Raw genomic sequence first — 18672 nt, 5'->3', positions numbered from 1 at the left:
AAAACTTTATAAACTCAAGAAATAAGTATTACATTCTCTAACTCAAGAATTCCTCTGGACTTAACCCAGAGGAACTCTTCACTACTGCTTTTTAGTGATGAATATCACTGTTGTCCAACAGTCCTTACAGAAGACTCTGCATTTTATACCAAATAATATATTAATGTCAATAATTAATTTTTCCTTAATAAGCATTGTTTTCCAAGGAAGAAAAGTTTGTAATATGTTTTCAAATTTTTAATTTAAAAATTGTATGTACTTAAAATGATTTTATCTATCCTGTTATAGTAAAACCTACATTCATAATTAATTATCATGCAAATGTTTTCTATTTTCAGTTATAACTTTCTATCTATCTAACAACATTAAAGTTTGTTTCCCAAAGTATAAAAGATAAATAGTTTACACATATATGTATATAAATATGTGTATATATGTATGTGCAGAAATTATATATATAACAATAAATCTCTTCTCATTATTTTGTTTATGTGATCTAATGATTTTTTGTCCCTACATTAAATGTAAGCATAAGAGAATAAAAGGAGTGTTACTTGGTTTTGCTTGCCAGTGGTGGCCCTTCAGGAGTGGCCACTGCCGTGGTGCCAGCTGCAGTCAGGGAGGTGCTACTGGGACTGCATGCTCCATGGGGCAGGAAGGAGCTGGGAGCAGGCAGGAGCCCTACCTTCTGAGGCACAGCTGCAGCTACCCAAGCCGCAATTGTGGACCCAGGTATCTCTGTCCTCTTGGAGGTCCAGGAAGAATCCCTCCCTCTGCAGACTCAGAAGTGCCTGGTCCTGCTGCCTGGCCTCTCTTTGCTCTCAGCACCTGCTCTGATCTCAGAGAAAAGTTGAGGCCAAGACTGGGTGCTGTTGCAATTCAGCTGGGTGTGTGCATGACTGGGGAAGTACTGACATGCTAGCCCCCTGTCACCTTGGCACCCTCCTTATATTGGGTGCCAACAAGCATAGGAGGGAGTCTGAGGTGGAACTGAGAAAAGCTTGGTGCTGGTGTGCAGGTAACAGCCTAGGTGCCATGAACAGTGGCAGGAGGCAGACAGGCTGCTGGCTGGAAGAGAATGGGTCCACAGTGAAGCCTCACCTTCAAGACAGGGAAGGCCTGAAGTCTAGGGCCTGGGTTGTGGGTCCCATGGACTGGAGTAGGAACTTGTGGTGCTTTTTCTGGGTCCACTCATGGCTGCCTGTGGACGAATTGACAAGCACTTCCTCCCTTCTGAGGTTCATAAAAGCCTGGGACTCAGCCAGATGATGGCACGTCCTGCCTGCAGAGAGGGGCTACCCACTCCAGGGTCTCCTCTCTACTGATTTCTCAGCAGACATCAGGACTACCAGCTGTGGAGAAAAGCTACACACTCCACAGTTTCCTCTCTGCCGATAGCTGAACACTCACTGGGACACCCTGCCTGCAGAGAGGAGTTACCTAATGTGGTTCTTCTCTGAGCTGTTCTGTCACTCGATAAAACTCCTCTTCATGTTGCCCACCCTCCACTTGTCCACATATCTCATTCTTCCTGGACGTAGGACGAGAACTTGGGACCTGTTGAATGGCAGGCCTAATAGAGCTGTAACACAAACAGGACTAAAACACATACCTCTCGCACCATATAATGGGTGACAAGAGAGAAGAGGAAAGGAGAGAAGAGAAAAGGAGAGAAGAGCTGCAGCCCTGTAGGAACCCCAAACCTAGGAGCTCCCCTAGTCAGGGCTGTGACACCCTCTCTGGGGCTCTGCATCTTCAAGCTTCTGGAACCCCCATGTTTTCTTGTGCAAGTTATGGAAGCTGCATGTAGTATGCCTGGTCCAGCTTCAGCCTCACAGGGAGCCAGCCCCTATGCCAGCACCTGGAGCTGCCTGCCCAACTGCAGCCAGCATGCCTGGCTGTGCAGAGTGTCTGGACCCCATGCTCACTTGCCCCCATTCCCTCACCACTCCACTCTCCCTTCGAAGGCATGGGATCCATCCTGCAGTGTAAGCAGAATGCAGCCTGCCAAGCCGGTTGAGCCCACAAGCCCAAGCAAAACTCAGGCAAAGGCACCACTGGTCAGAGACATTTCCAGCTGGAGAAGTGATACCCCAAGAATCCTGTGACAATATTTAGGTCCAGGCCTTCTCTGTATTTTCAGAAAGAATATTACAAAAATGTATGAATAAAGTAAAATTGTATGTATTAAAGATCATTCTATATTAGCCAATGTAGGTGAGCAAACAAAATTGTTGCCTGAAAGTTGCACAATGCTGATTTATATCCCTCTAACTTATAAGACTGGTTTTTGCTGTGAGATGTTAAAAGTTAAAATACATACCCATCCTCTCATTTAATTAAACTTTGTCTTTAGCTCAAAAGATTATTTCAAATTAGAGAAAATGACATCTATTACTTAGAAGATTATCCAGTTTGAAAATTAAAGAGTGGAGACTACAAGACCTTTTAGATTTTTATAGATTAAGGGTTCATTCCTGACTCTTAATTGAAAACCAGAGGGACACTTGAAGAAAGTAAACAGAGAGGTCAATCTAAAAGAAAAGCAAAAGAAAGAGAATATCAAGTCAAATAAAAGAAAAGGAAAAGAAAGAGAATATCAAGTCAAAAGACTTGGTTTATTTTACTTTGTTCTATAACCTGTGTTCTAGATCCAGTAATTTCATGACATTGGTATGGGGTAGAGAAAAACAATTATTGCATGTCCCCCCATGAAGCCATAGCAGTACTGTGGCAAACAAACAGTTTAGTTATCTAGTCATGACCAAGTTTCCCAAATATATCTACTAATTTAGAGATACTTGAAGTTTCTGCTATTGCATTGACTTATTTTTATTGCATTAACATTAATTATTTTTAAATTTTAATAAATTGCTCTGATAGATTATTATCAATTATCATATCCTAGGAATCCCAAGAAGCAAAAATCACAAATGAAAGCCATATGATCCCTTAAAATCAGTATATAGGACTCAGGGATACATATGAAGCAAAGTCATTTTCATAAAACTGACCAAGGGAAATACTCTTTACTGTAATGGTGGGAGATAAGGGCAAAAGGTTGGAGCTAACAGTGAGTGGTGAAGTCGGTTGGCCTTCTGGGTTAGGTGGGGACTTGGAGAACTTTTCTGTCTAGCTAAAGGATTGTAAACACACCAATCAGTGCTCTGTGTCTAGCTAAAGGTTTCTAAACACACCAATCAGCACTCTGTAAAACGGACCAATCAACACCCTGTAAAATGGACCAATCAGCACTCTGTACAGTAGATCAATCATGAGGATGTGGGCGGGTCCAAATAAGGGAATAAAACTGGCTACCCAACCCAGCAGCAGCAACTTGCTCAAGTCTCGTTCCACTCCTGTGGAAGGTTCGTTCTTTCGCTCTTCACAGTAAATCTTGGTGCTCCTCATTCTTTGGGTCCCCACTACCTTTATGAACTCTAATACTCACTGTGAAGGTCTGCGGCTTCACTCCTGAAGTCAGTGATACCACAAACCCACTGGAAGGAAGAAATTCTGGACACATCTGAACATCTGAAGGAACAAACCTTGGATACACCATCTTTAAGAACTGTAACACTCACCACGAGGGTCCGTGGCTTCATTCTTGAAGTCAGCAAGACCTAGAACCCACCAGAAGGAACCAATTCTGAACACAATAGCACATAGCTAGTATGTGGGATGGGTCTTGAGTCACTTCATTTTTCTGTTTAATAGCAACCACAGCTTGCTGGGGAATCTGTAGCTCTCTACGCCACAGATACTTGAATTAAACATGACTTCCAATGCAATAAAAATACTTCATTAGTTTTATCAGCAATCATTCTTTTAGCATCTACTTAACATGAGTCATTTCCTATGCCCTATGAGAAAACTCAAGCAAGCATATGACTATGTTAGTCATAAAAATGTGTAATTCATACCTCTTACTGTGGCAGACAGCTTAGTATTTTGATCACCAAAGCTATAGTCCTTCTAGGTTCATCACTGAGTCTCATGAGCCGCTCATGGTTAATATCTGAGCACATCAGGGATACTTGAAAGGGCCGTTTGTGTTTGTTAGCATATGAGACTCCTCTGATAGACAACTTTGACTCAAAGACTTTCCACCTACCAAGAGAAAAGTTTCTTAGAGATATTTACAATCTGATACACATCTCCCCAGTATGTCTCAACCACCTCATCTCCTTCAGAGAGACAGGAATAGGACCTGCTTTTGTGATCTGAAGGCTGTCCCTGCATTCTCTGGTTCTCTTTTTTCCCATCGATCATTTCTCCAATAACTATCTTGCGTATCTAATCCCACCTTGGCGTACACTTCCTTGAATATCCAAAGCAATGCAATACTTTTTAAAAAAATTATAAACTTAATCAGTTAGGAAAATAAAATTTTGAGTACCAAGTGTGAGTCCAAACTGATAACTTGAGTCCAAACACATAACTTAGACTGATACAATGACAAACCTCCTCTCCACCATCTCATTCCTGGTATTGAGAGAAGCCTTCATTGGCATAACACTTAAGGTTGGATTTTCCTCTTTTTCTCCTTATTGTGCTATTTCTCTTCTCTCTCCGTCTCTCCTTCTGTAATCTTATTACTCAGTCCAGGGAATGTGGAGAGGGAATAAACAAAATAGGTAAGGAGAAATAATGTATTATTGGAAACTAGCTTCTCCCTTCCTCGGATTGATGGTTGCCTAAAGCTGACTCTGTTATGGATTCTCTTGGGGGCATGTTCAAAAGTTCCCAGCTAGTCCCCTCTCTTGTACAGTTTATTTGACCTAGGCAAATCAGATTCGTCATAGCTCTTAGGAATTCTGCATCACCCTAGTTTCCTGTACTGGTATTTCTCCACCTTTCTAGTCAGCGTTGATGGACAAAACACACTGCTTCTTTCTCACTTGTGTGGCTGACACCTTGTTTATAGGGAATACTGGTATTTCCTGATGAAAGTCAGAAGTACCCTGATGCAGCCACCTCTCAGGCTGTCTATACTCTTTGACTTACTCTGCAGATAATTAGAAGGAAATCGCTTCAACTACCCTTCTAGGTTTGAAGTGAAGGAGGCAACGTATCTCATCTCTTGATGATTCTTACAGATTGCAAGAGCTCTCATCAAAGAGTTATCAATAAATTTTCTATTTCCCCACAATCTTACTATTTTCTGTCTGTTTTGGACTTAGGGGGCTATTAGTTATAAAAATAATTCTCAAATAACTTATTTGAAAATTTTTAAGAGATTATTTTTCCCCTCACGTTCAAATTTAACATTTATCATACTATTATTCTTCATATCATTTTGGAAACCTGTTACATTTATAATAAATATATAACTATAATCGCTTACACATAACGTAAACACCTGAAAATAGAGAGTAAGCAACAGATTGAAGATGTGATGTTTGGAGTTTCTTTTTGCATATACACTAAAAATTGTTAAAAATACTTAGGAATATTTTGCTGGGTGATTCGGTTTTAGAAATAGAAATACAGGGTTACAGGTAAATACCTGAATCAAAAATAGGTTTTTAGATGCGTTAATTGAATTAATACAGTCCTGTCACAATGAATATTTCACCTATGCTAGGTAATCAAAATTAAAATTACATTTAATCATTTTGAAGTTTTGCAAGCAGAGTATTTTGAAGCTATTTGTGTCCCATTAAGGACTGGGTATTAATTTTTTAAAAAAAGACAAAATGAGGAACAATTAAAATTAAGTTGAATTAAAAGAAGAAAATTAGATACAATTATGAGAATAATTGCAGACTATGAATCACAAAACATGGAAATTTCCAAATTTTAAATAATACTTTTGCTTTTGAATAAAATCCTCCAAAAACCTAAAGATTTTTACTGTACTTCCTTAGTAACATGGTGATATTTAAGACTTTTAAACCTAGTGCCATATAGGTATATATTGGCCTGAGGAATTCTGAAGTACAAAGCCCTCACAACTAATCTAATTAATTATTTTATATTAGATAAATATTTGAAATGTCACACAGATTTCCTAAGTGACTTTTATGTGTAAAAGTTGTGGTATGACAGTGCATAAAAACCTTCAAATTATTGCTTTAAAATTCTATGTAGTTTTGAAGTACATTTTTAGAAGCACTATATGCAGAATGAGGACACATGTGCCACAATGAATTCATAATAAGATTGTTCTTTGGAAATTTTTCATATTTTTTTTGTTGCTGTTGCACCTGAGAGAATGGACAAATACCTCCCCAGTATGCAGCTACATCATACTACTCAACCTGTTTGTTTCATCTACTGAAATTAAAATCAGTTTCTGATAGCTCTTATAGTCCAACTAAAGCATGTTATCGACTTGACTTAGTAACCTTTACTGTGTGTCTACCTGGCTTCTCTCTAAAATATGCATCCTTTACATTAATAAGTTGTACAAATTCTTACTGAACGCTTTTTATGTTCTTGCTCTGGGAAGAAAAGGTCAATGTAATAGTCTTTGTCTAATAATATAAGAAATTATCTAATATGTCACTAATTATAATAAAGTGGGATAAATATTACAAGAGGTATAGGCCCCTGCCCCTGGGGCACACACGAGAGGAGCATGGAGTCCCTTCTATTGCTATATATGAATCATATATATGAGAAAGTGTTTATGGTAATATGTTCTTACTCTTCTGATGACAATTTCCCTCAGATATATCACCTATAAAGTGAGATGGAACAGTTACATTTTGTTCCGCAGATAAAGATGTCGACTTGTGAGCTTATTTGGCAATTAATGTTCTTAAATAAACTTAGAAAAATTATTTGATCTATAAGATACTTTCAGTACAGTGAAAATAATGGTATGGTTCAATAGTACCAATTAATAAAAATAAAATTAATTATTGATTTAAATATAAGCGAATATATTTATTTTGAAAGCTAGCAGCACACACACACACACACACACACATATATATATATATATAAAACTTAAAGACAGAATGAAGGTGAGAGGAATGCAGTTAAAAAACCACCACTTAAAAACGCAGTATAAAATCATGCTTATGTGTTGATTCTCTGAATACATATTCTACGGCTTCAAGTTCTGCCCCTCGAACTTACTAGACTTGTGCCTTTATGCAACTATTTTACATCCTTGTTCTTTGGGTTATTTTTCTGTAAAATGTAGATGATATTTGGTTGATCCATATGAAATGCTTATATTTGGCTATTTTAATTGAAGTAAAATTGTAATAAACTACATACACAGTGCACAATTTGATGACTTTCCATAAACACATATATCTAAGAACATGTTAATATTACTGTAATCAATACATGAACACAATAGTCACCCCAAAATTTTCTTGTGCCCCCTTTTTAATCCAAGTTTCCCTACTTCTTATCGCCAGGAAAACACTGACTTTCCCCTCTGCCACTACAGATTAGCTGGATTTTACTAGAATTTTTTAAAATGAGTGGAATCATTACAATACATGCTCCTTTTGTATAGTTTTTAGCATAGTTATTTTGAGATTCATTCGTGTTTTTGCTTGTATCAAAAATCATTACTGACTGAGTGCAGTGGCTCCCGCCTGTAATGCCAGGACTTTCAAAGGTCAAGGTGGCAGGATTACTTGAGGCTGGGAGTTGGAGGCTGCAGTGAGCCATGATTGTACCACTGAATTCCAGCTTGAGAAACAGAACCAGACCTTGTCTCAAAAAGAAGAAAAACACTACCACTAACTACTATTTCATTGTTTGAACATTCTACCACTAGTTTATTTATTCAACTGTTGATGACTATTTGCTTTTTTTCTATTGTAGGTCATTATGTACACATTTGCCATAAACATTTGCATACAGAAAACTATTGAGAAAATCAAAGAAACAACTGTTTTAAATAACCTGTAAAATTAGGAAACAGAGATACAACTCAAATTTCTAATATCAAGAACAAAAAGGTGATGTTACTGAAAATCCTATATACACACACACACATGCAAACATACACAGACACAAAAAATATAAGTAGGGAATATTAACATCAAGAAATCTGATTAACTAAATAAAATGGGAAAATTCCTTGAAAGAAAAAATCTACCAAACTTATTCAAGAAAAATTAGATATACTGAATAGTCCTGTATATATTAAATTGCTTACATAGAAAAACTTTCATTGAAAAGAACTTCACACTCCATTGACTTTATAGATGATTACATAAAATATGTAAGTAATGCCTACTAATTCTACATAAAACTTCTAGAAAACCAAAGAGAAAAGAATACCACATAATGCATTTTACAAGACCAGTGTTAGTGATACCTAAACTAGATGAAAATACTACCAAAAAAAAAAAAAAAAAAAAAAAAAAAACTAAGTAAGAACAATATTTTTTGTGGACCCATGCTCAAAAGTTCTTAACAAAAATATTGCATATCGGCTGGGTGCAGTGGCTCACATCTGTAATCCCAGCACTTTAGGAGGCCGAGGTGGGCAGATCACGAGGTCAGGAGATAGAGACCATCTGGCTAACACGGTGAAACCCCGTCTCTACTAAAAATACAAAAAATTAGCCAGGCGTGGTGGCAGGCACCTGTAGTCCCAGCTACTTGGGAGGCTGAGACAGGAGAATGGCGTAAACCCGGGAGGTGGAGCTTGCAGTGAGCAGAGATCGTGCCACTACACTCCAGCCTGGGTGACAGAGCAAGGCTCCGTCTCAAAAAAAAAAAAATTAATAAATAAAAAATAAGAAAAAGAAAAAGATTGCATATCAAATTCCATACTATATTAAAAGATTAATACATTATGAACACGTAAGGCTATTGCAGCAACATCAGATTATTTCAATATCCAAAAAATCAATCAACATATTTTACTGTATTCTCAGACTAAAGAAGAAAAACCATATGATTGCCTTGACAGCTACATACAAAGAATTTAGAAAAATTCAGCCTTCTGATAAAAACTCTCAACCTGTTAAAGGACATCTCTGTAAAACACAGCTATCATCACACTTAAGAGTGAAAGACGGAATATCTTCCCCTTGCCATCAGGAAAGAGTCACAGATGCCTAATCTAATCACTTCTAGTCAACATTATGCTACAGATCTTAGATAATGTAGTATGTAAAGACATGAAACAGAAGAAAAATAGTTTGGAAATAAAGAATTAAACTTTTTATTTGCAGGCAACATGATTTTCTAATAGTGAATACTAAAGTATATATAAGTAAGGTATCACTTGACAGTTTTAGAACCACAAAAATTATGTTTTATCTTAACAGTAACAGAATCTACTTCAAAGAAAGTATCAACATAATCAATTGACAAGTTTGAATATGTTCATACATACAACATTTATCTTTGGGCATTTCAAGGACGCAATCTGCAAGTATTAGCTAATAGATTTTTGAAGGAAATGCAATTTTTATGCCCACAAAAGTTGGAAATGGCAACACATTGCAATTTAAAATAGAAAAAGTGATAGAACTGCTGAGAAGACAAAGAAATATAAGAAACATAGTATTGTGGCAGTCTATCTGTTAGCTTTCTTTAGAAAAATAACCTCTGAGAGATTAATTAAAACTTCAACTCTGAGCTTTCCAGCAATTGATACTAAAAAAGAAGCTTGTACTGTCATCACCTGTTTATCAATATTCATACCACTTAAAAAATTTTTTCCTCATAAAAGTGAGGGTAAAATGATGGTTACCAGAGCCTGGGGATGGGAAGGGAAGAGAGAGAATGAGGAGTTATTGATCAAACGATACAACATTTAAGACAGATAGAAAGAATGGGCAGTGAGATCTATTGCACAGCAATGTGACTACAGTTATAATAATAATGGATTGCATGCTTGTACATAACTATGAGAGTCAGTTTCAGATGCCTCATCCTAAAAAAAAAAAAGGAAAATAATCAAGGAGATGGATATGTTAAGTAGATTGACCTAGTCATTCACCGTTGTGTGTGTGTGTGTGTGTGTGTGTAATCAAAACATCACCTTGCGAACCATAAATGTATAAATGTATACAATTGTTTTTTTCAATCAAAATAATATTAATTATAAATCTTAGGGGCATGGCTTAAACAACAGAAACTTTATTTCTCTCAGTTTTGGAGTCTGGAAATTTGAGATCAAGATGCTGGCAGCTTTGATTCTCCTAAGGCCTCTCTCCTTGCCTTGCAGACAACTGACTTCTCTCATTTCTATGTCTTAAACATGGCCTTTTTCTCAGTGGGCAAGCATTCCTAATGTATTTCATCTCTTTTTTACATTTTAATTTATTGCTGATTCAGGGGGTGCATATGCTTGTTTTTATGGGTACATAGCATACTGGTAGAAATCAAACTTCCGGTGTACCCAGTACCCAAATAGTGCACACTGTATGCGACAGGTACTATTTTTCACTCTCATCAACCTCCCACCCACTCCCTTTTTTGGCGTCCCCAATGTCTAGTATTTCCATCTTTATGACCAAGTGAACCCATTGTTTAGATTATAAATATATATATATTTTTATGTATTTATATATAATTATATATCGATAATTATATATTATTATATATTATACTTTTATTTATTTATTAATATGTATATAATTTTTTTAAGAATAGAATTGCTTATGAGAAGCACAACCAGTTTTGTCACTGTGACCAAATATAATATTTCTGGGCTCTCAAATTAAGGACATAGTGTAACATAGTGAACACAACCCACACTGTCTTTTATAATAAATGAAGTGATGACCTTTTACTGCTTTTTATAATACTGATGATATAATAATATTAGGTGAAATTTAACCTAAACCCTTCAAGATTTCTTTGTAAAACCCATGTTCAATTATGTTGGTAAAATTCTTGTAAAAGGAGTGACACCTGGAAGGTCATTGTCAAAGGCTGAATGTTCACAGGGGTAGTAATATGCTATATTGCTGAGCCAATCATAAATGCACACCTAGTATTCATCTTTGAAGCAAACCTCTTTTAGGGTCAACACATGGTCAGGTAATGGACTCTGTATAATGACACATTGATGAATAACTGCACTGAGTATTTACAGATAGGGTTTTTTCATGGTGATTAGTAGAAACCACAAATTCTGTAACAGTATGTCAACTAGTTTTTAATGTGGACATTGAAGCAAGCAATAGACACACTGAAGAGCTTAACAAGTTTACATCCTTTAAAAAAAAAATCACAGGGGCCGGGCGTGGTGGCTCACACCTGTGATCCCAGCACTTTGGGAGGCCGGGGTGGGCGGATCACGACGTTGGGGGTTTGAGGCCAGCCTGGCCAACATAATGAAACCCCAACTCTACCAAAAATACAAAAATTAGCCGGGTATGGTGGCGCGTGCCTGTAGTCCCAGCAACTCGGGAGTCTGAGGCGGGAGAATCACTTGAACCTGGGAGGCGGAGGTTGCAATAAGCCGAGACCATGCCATTGCACTCTAGCCTGGGTGACAGAGTAAGACTCCATCTAAAAAAGGAAGTATTTTCTTTGCTGGCAGCTAATTTAGGTAAAAAAGGTAGTATCATAAAAATCACACAGTTTTAGAAAATTGTTCAATACTGTGTAAAGTCACTAAAGGCATGTAGGAAGGCAGATTCAAAGATGTGAGTATAAGAATAAAAGAATAAGATATATTCTTAAAATAGTGCATGCTTTCATAACCTAAATGTGCTTATTTTAGATATAAGAAAGAAAAATATTAACAACAACAAAACAAGATTGTTCATCTACTACATGCTAGGAATTGTGCACTGAAGACCCTGATTTCACCACAATACAACAGTGTAGCAAAATTGCTCTAGTACCCCATAAATGTAAGTACATAAATAAATAGTCTCATAACAAGTCTATGAAGGCACAGTGTGGCAAAGGCAGTCTGAACATTGTGGTTTAACAAAAAAAAAAAAAAAAAAAAAAAAAAAAAAAAAAAAAAAAAAAAAAAAAAAAAAAAACAGAGAGAGAGAGAGGGATTCATGTTTCAATTCTGTGTCACTAGAGGCAAGATTTGGTTTTTCTGCCCCCGAGATTTTATCTGTAAAACAGGAATAATAATACGTACTATTTAAGTCGTTGTAAGAATCTGGAATGACACATATGACAAACACCAGGCATAACCCCAGTAAATATGGCTGTTGCTAATATAATGATTTCATATTTTTTCAATATGATTCAATTTGGTAATGTTATTGATACCAATTTTATAGTTTTTATATAAAGCAAAAGCAGGCATCTTATGGAGTTCTAATATCAACTAGATTTCTGCCTGACATAGACTTATCTTAAATAACCAATTTCCAAGCTTACTCTGGGAGGACAACTCTTCTGTCAATTGATAAAATTAAATATTCCACAGGATGTGAATATAGAGGGAACACGGGATTGTGTATGTGTATGTATTGCATCCAAATAAATTAATTAAGTGTAATGTCAACAAATAAAAATGATGGTATCTTGCCCTAGGCAAATAGCAGTGGACATAGTAAGAAGGAATTGGTGCTTTAGTTTTCTAGACATAAGCTAAAGGATATGCTGATGCAGCACATGCCAGTTGAAACTGAAAGACTAGTTGATCACGTTGCTAAAGTTTTTACTTGGAGATGTGGTTTTTCAGAATTGAGAAAAGTAAAGTTTTGTATAAAGTAGGTTTGCGGATGGAAGAGCAGTAGTTCAATTCAGGCCATGTCGAGTTTATTTCAAGTAGAAAATTGGATAAGTTTGGAAATGTGTAGTAGGCAATTGGATAAATTAATCTTAGAACTCAGAGGAGAATTCTGACTAAAGACATAAACTTGAAATATTTATCAATATACATAATAGTAGCAAAAAATAAAGGCATGTGACTGAGCTCATCAAATAAGTGGCCATAAATATTGAAGAGAACTCAAGAGGGGAGGCCTGAAAAATTACAGTGTTAAGATGTAAACAGAAAATATCAAAGGAGACTGAGAAGAAGCCTTCAGAGCAGGTGGATAATCAGAAGAGAAATTAGGTGTACTGGTAGCCAAGTGAACAAAATGTTTCAAAGAGAATATAGTGATCAACTATGCATAGTTACTTAAATGAAATGCTAAATTTTGTAACCAACTTTATCCAAAAGTAAAATATAACCATGTTCTCAAGTAATTTAAAAATCTCTTTGGAGAGTCAAAGGCAATGCACAGGCTTTGGGCAATGGAACACTACATAATTTAGTCTAAGTACCCACTGTCAGAATGTACAACATATATGCTTAAAGGCACCACATACCTAAGAAGACAGTGGAAAAATACAAGCCAGATCTGGAGAAAATGGAAGTTAAATGAAATGAGACCAACATTTGATGCCCTCTTTGCCTCAGTTTTTAAAATCAATTTTTTAGAGGTGAGGGGTGAGTTCAGTAGGTTAAGAAGCTAAACTAAACTTTTAACACATGTGTGAAGCTAAGGAAGGAGGTATTGATGTCAAGGACACAAGGAGGAACCCTGGTGAACCCCATCTGCTTTGGGTTGGGACAATAAATAATCTCAATTTCTAAAATTGGATTAAGTGATCACAGATTTAATGTGGCCCAGATACCTGGCAGAAACAAAGTTCCTTAAGAATTAAAATTATAATTCAAATTTTTTCTAACATTTTATAAATAATATTTGGGTCTCAATCAAAAGCAACCAGCCAGAAGAGGAGAAAAAAACAATATGATCAAAAGAAAAAGAAAATTACAGGTAATGAAAACAGATTCGTAGTAGCTTTAGATAATGAAATCATGAGACTCAGATTTAAACTATCATTAAAATACAAAAGTTTTAGTCAGTTGACAGAAAACCAGTTATTTTCATAGCTGAAATACATAATAAACGAAATTAAAAATCCATTGAATAGATGTAATAGCCTATTATCCACTACCAAAGATATATCACGGGGGCTGAGGTGGGAGGAAGGGAGGCAGACAAGAGAGACAGCATGTGCTCAAGAGTAAGCATGCATCTAAAGAATATTGAAGAGTAGCTAATTCAACTCAAAGAAAGTGGAAACAATTAGATAATGGAAAAATACAAATTAATAAAGACGACAATACAATACTCAAAATAAAAATAAAATCCTAAAGACTTTCACGGAAATTTTAATAAAATTAATAAATATTTGGCAAATTTCCTCAAGAAAATAAATGGACAACTAGCCAATATCAGAAATGAAAAAAATTTATAATTAAATATCATACAAATATGAGAAAATATCATAAACAAATTAATTGAACTCTAGATTAAATGAATCAATTTCAAGAAAGCATAACTTACACAACCTTAATGAAGAAATAAAAAAACTGAATTGGTATATAAATAATAAATAAGTGGCCGGGCACGGTGGCTCATGCCTGTAATCCCAGCACTTTGGGAGGCCGAGACAGGTGGATCACGAGGTCAGGAGATCGAGACCATCCTGACTAACACGGTGAAACCCCGTCTCTACTAAAAATACAAAAATTAGCCGGGCGCTGTGGCGGGTGCCTGTAGTCCCAGCTACTCGGGAGGCTGAGGCAGGAGAATGGCGTGAACCTGGGAGGCGGAGCTTGCAGTGAGCTGAGATCTCGCCACTGCACTCCAGCCTGGGCGACAGAGCAAGACTCCGTCTCAAAAAATTAAAAAAAAAAAAAAATAATAATAATAATAATAATAATAAATAAGTGAAATATCTATATTTTTAAATATCACTAATTATAATTTAGGCCCAGATAATTTTATTAATGAAATCTAAATATTTCAGGAAAAAGTGAAGCAAATCTTATATAAATCCTTTCATACATATTTAACTTTATGAAACCTAATTTTGAGAATGAAAAGACAAGAATATTAAGAAACAAAATCATAGGCTAAGCTTACTGATGAACATAGAATTTAAAATAAATGTCCATCAGTGACAGACTGGATTAAGAAAATGTGGCACATATACACCATGGAATACTATGCAGCCATGAAAAAGGATGAGTTTGTGTCCTTTGTAGGGACATGGATGCAGCTGGAAACCATCATTCTTAGCAAACTATCACAAGAACAGAAAACCAAACACCGCATGTTCTCACTCATAGGTGGGAACTGAACAATGACATCACTTGGACTCAGGAGGGGGAACATCACACACCGGGGCCTATCATGGGGAGAGGGGAAGGGGGAGGGATTGCATTGGGAGTTATACCTGATGTAAATGACGAGTTGATGGGTGCTGACGAGTTGATGGGTGCAGCACACCAACATGGCACAAGTATACATATGTAACAAACCTGCACGTTATGCACATGTACCCTAGAACTTAAAGTATAATAATAAAATAAAATTAAAAAAAAAGAAAAGAAAATAGTAACAAACCAAACTAAAGAATATTTGAAAAGAAGGAGACATAGCAATCAAGATTGATTTTCTTCTAGAAATGCTACTTGGCTTTTAAATCTGGCTTTCATATTTAGATACCAATATAATTCACATATTAGCAGGATAAAAAAATCTACACATTTTTCTTAATAAAGTCAGGAAAAAAGATATCTAAAATATAGCAATTCTTGTTAACATTTTTAGCAAATGAAAAAATAGAAAAAAATCAAGGTGTTGAATTTTCCATAATAAAAACTACATTAAAAATCAAACATGATGGTGAAATACTGAAAGTTTTCTCTTTATTATCAGAAATAAGGCAAGAAGCTTACAATCACTTCCATTATTGTACTGGAGGTATTAAAGTGATATAAAAGAAAATTAATAAAAATGTAAATACCAGACAAGATGTAGCAAAAATTTCACTTTTCCCAGAAGATATAAATTTAACTAGCATATCTAAATAAATACAAAGATAAATAAAATATTTTATAAGCTTGATAGAGGTGAAGGTCAAAACATAAAAAGCAACTGACCAGTAAAAACAATAATATAGAAACAATTTTTTAAATTGTTCAAAATAACAAATATTTAGGGAAAGATTTCATTTCAATTATTAATAACTTCAAAAAGAAAAACATAAAATACTTTTCAGAGCAAACTCAAAAATGGAGGAATACATCCTGTCCATTGGGAGGATGTACATACTGAAAGATTTATTTGAAGAAACTGACTCCCGTGTTCATGAGAGCAGACAAGTTTGTAAGGTAGGCTGGCAGCTTGGAAACCCATACAGGAATTGATGTTGCAACCTAGAGGCAGCATTTCTTCCTTCAGAAAGCTCAGTTTTTCCTTTTAAGGTCTTTGAACTGATTGTTAGTGGCCTGTCAACAATATAAAATGGTAGTTTCTTTTATTTAAACTGAATTGATTATAAATGATAACATCATCTACAAAATACCTTCACAGTAACACGTAGGTTAGTTTTTGATTAAATTTCCGGGATGATAGAGTAGCCAAATTGACATAAGTAACCACTACAATAGAACAACCACAAAGTAAGTATTACCATTACTATTTACATATGAGAAAACTGAGAATCATTGATTTTATGTAAAATGTTCAATCTCACTGTACTTACAGGTGGCTGAGCTAGAATTTTTCCAGAAACTCAGGTCTAGAAGACTTAAAAATTCAAAGTCTTAACCAGTGTATTATAAAACCAAGAGCACAAAAATATTTTTAAAACCAAATTTGAAATAAATGGGTATTTCTTCCAGTTTAAATTTGTCTTCCGCTTCCCACACGTGTGAAGTTGAGTAAGAGAACTGGACAGAGTTAGAATTCTACTTCGGGGAACTTACTCTTCTGGCCATCAAGCAGGTAGAAGAAATGATTCTGGATGAAAATGTAAACATGTTTTATAAATACTAAATACCCAAATGAACCTTTATTTCCCAAGATAAATGAGATCACTGATACAGTGCTACTAACATTTTTTTTCTTTTAAAATAGGGAATATAAACATTTGATCTAAATTTTTTTTGATGACTGCTTAATATTTATTGCTAAGCACTGCATTTTATGCTGCTAAATGTCAAGTCATTTGGAGATATAATGAAATTTGAGATGACAAAAAGGTGTTTTATTTTATTGGTAAAAAGGGTGGAAATGCACATTTTTAATACGCTGTTCACAAAGTAAACAGATTTTTTGGATTCATTTCACCTTTTCAAATAAAATATTGCATTATTACTTTGTAGATAGTAAGGTCAATCAGTACATGCCTTTGTAAAGTGTTTTATTCTTAGCATCAAAGAGGATACTAATAAAAGAACCTGCTTGTCAATTTCATTCATATTCAAGTTGTCTAAATTATAAAAATTTTATCTTAAAAGACTTCATATTTTCTAACTGCCCAATTACATTACTTCTCGATCAATCTGTCAAATTTATATTATCTCAATCATGCATTTTTTCACTTTGGTTCAGTTTTTGGCAATCCTTCTCAAACATGAGTGAAGAATAAAGAACAAAAACAAAAACAAATATTTTCCTTCAAATTATTTAAATGGTAAGCTATATTACTTAAGTTTTGTATTACCCGAGAGAGTACTTAAGTTTCTCTTGACAGTATTATGAAACATAGAGGTTAATTGAACAATTATCTGTGATGTGGGTGAAGCAAATTCTTAATGCTATATACAAAGTCAATAGAATGTCTTTAAGCTTCCCTCTAAAATATTTTATTAAAGCAATGATGTATTTCTATGCTATTTATTATAAGTATCATAATGTCTTTCTATACTATTTATCATGCTATATATACATAATGTCGTAAATATTACATGAAAAAGGATGAGGATTAGGAAACAAATGCAAAGGGAATAAGTCAAATTTCATCCAGGAGCATCCTTTCTTCTTAATCTATATCTGGCTCCTTTCATAACCAGCTCTAGCTGTCATTGAGGAAAATCCACGAGATTAAATTAAGAAGAGCAAAGACATCAAAGAAAAAAAAGCAGCTTGAAGTTTGATCAAAACTTATGCTAATTCTTTGCTAACACTTAATAAATACATATTTTAAAGTTCTTTTAAGCACATGCTTTTTTTCTTGAATTCTGCACGCAACATCTGAAGACAGTAGGAGTACATAAAGATATATTGGCAAATTATGACATATAACAAACAATCAGAAAATCTGATTTTCAAAAATATAGTGATCTAATTAAAATTGTTTTTAAATCCCTAAAAATAACTTTGGTTAAAGTGGAAAATACAGAGTGAAAACTACCATAATAATACATCTGCCTGCTTATACATTTTGTGTGTATAGAAACACAAACTTTAATAGTTGAAAAGCTACTAAATTAAATAATGTTATTTTTGGAAAGAGAAATTAAAATAAATGAGACAATGAATTGGAAAATATAGATTATCAGGCTTTAAGTAAAGGCATATAATGCTTTAACACATCGCACAAATTTAATCAGGAACCATCTATTTATTTACCATTAAATATGTCTCAAATTTAGCCCTTCTTCAAATACTGTATGTCTTATTTAAACACTTAGAGCACCTTGTCACAACTGTGACCTACCTCCCTGGCCCTTACTTCCGATATTTTGCCTGTCACATCTCTGCTTCACACTGCTTGCCAGAGGACTTGTATAAAACAGAAACTTTAATCCCAAGCTTTTTGGTTGTACGGTTGGTTGGGTTTTTTACATCTGAAGGATAAAATACTGTATTTTATCAGCCTCCAGTGCTGAACAAGATGCTATAATTGAGAATTACCAGATACATTTGTATGTGCATGCTTTTTCTTTAGACATACCTTTTGACC

This window comes from Rhinopithecus roxellana, chromosome 10, assembly GCF_007565055.1.
Source record: "Rhinopithecus roxellana isolate Shanxi Qingling chromosome 10, ASM756505v1, whole genome shotgun sequence".
NCBI classification, from domain to species: domain Eukaryota; kingdom Metazoa; phylum Chordata; class Mammalia; order Primates; family Cercopithecidae; genus Rhinopithecus; species Rhinopithecus roxellana.
The sequence above is the reverse complement of the archived record's forward strand: the minus strand, read 5'-3'. Positions refer to the sequence as shown.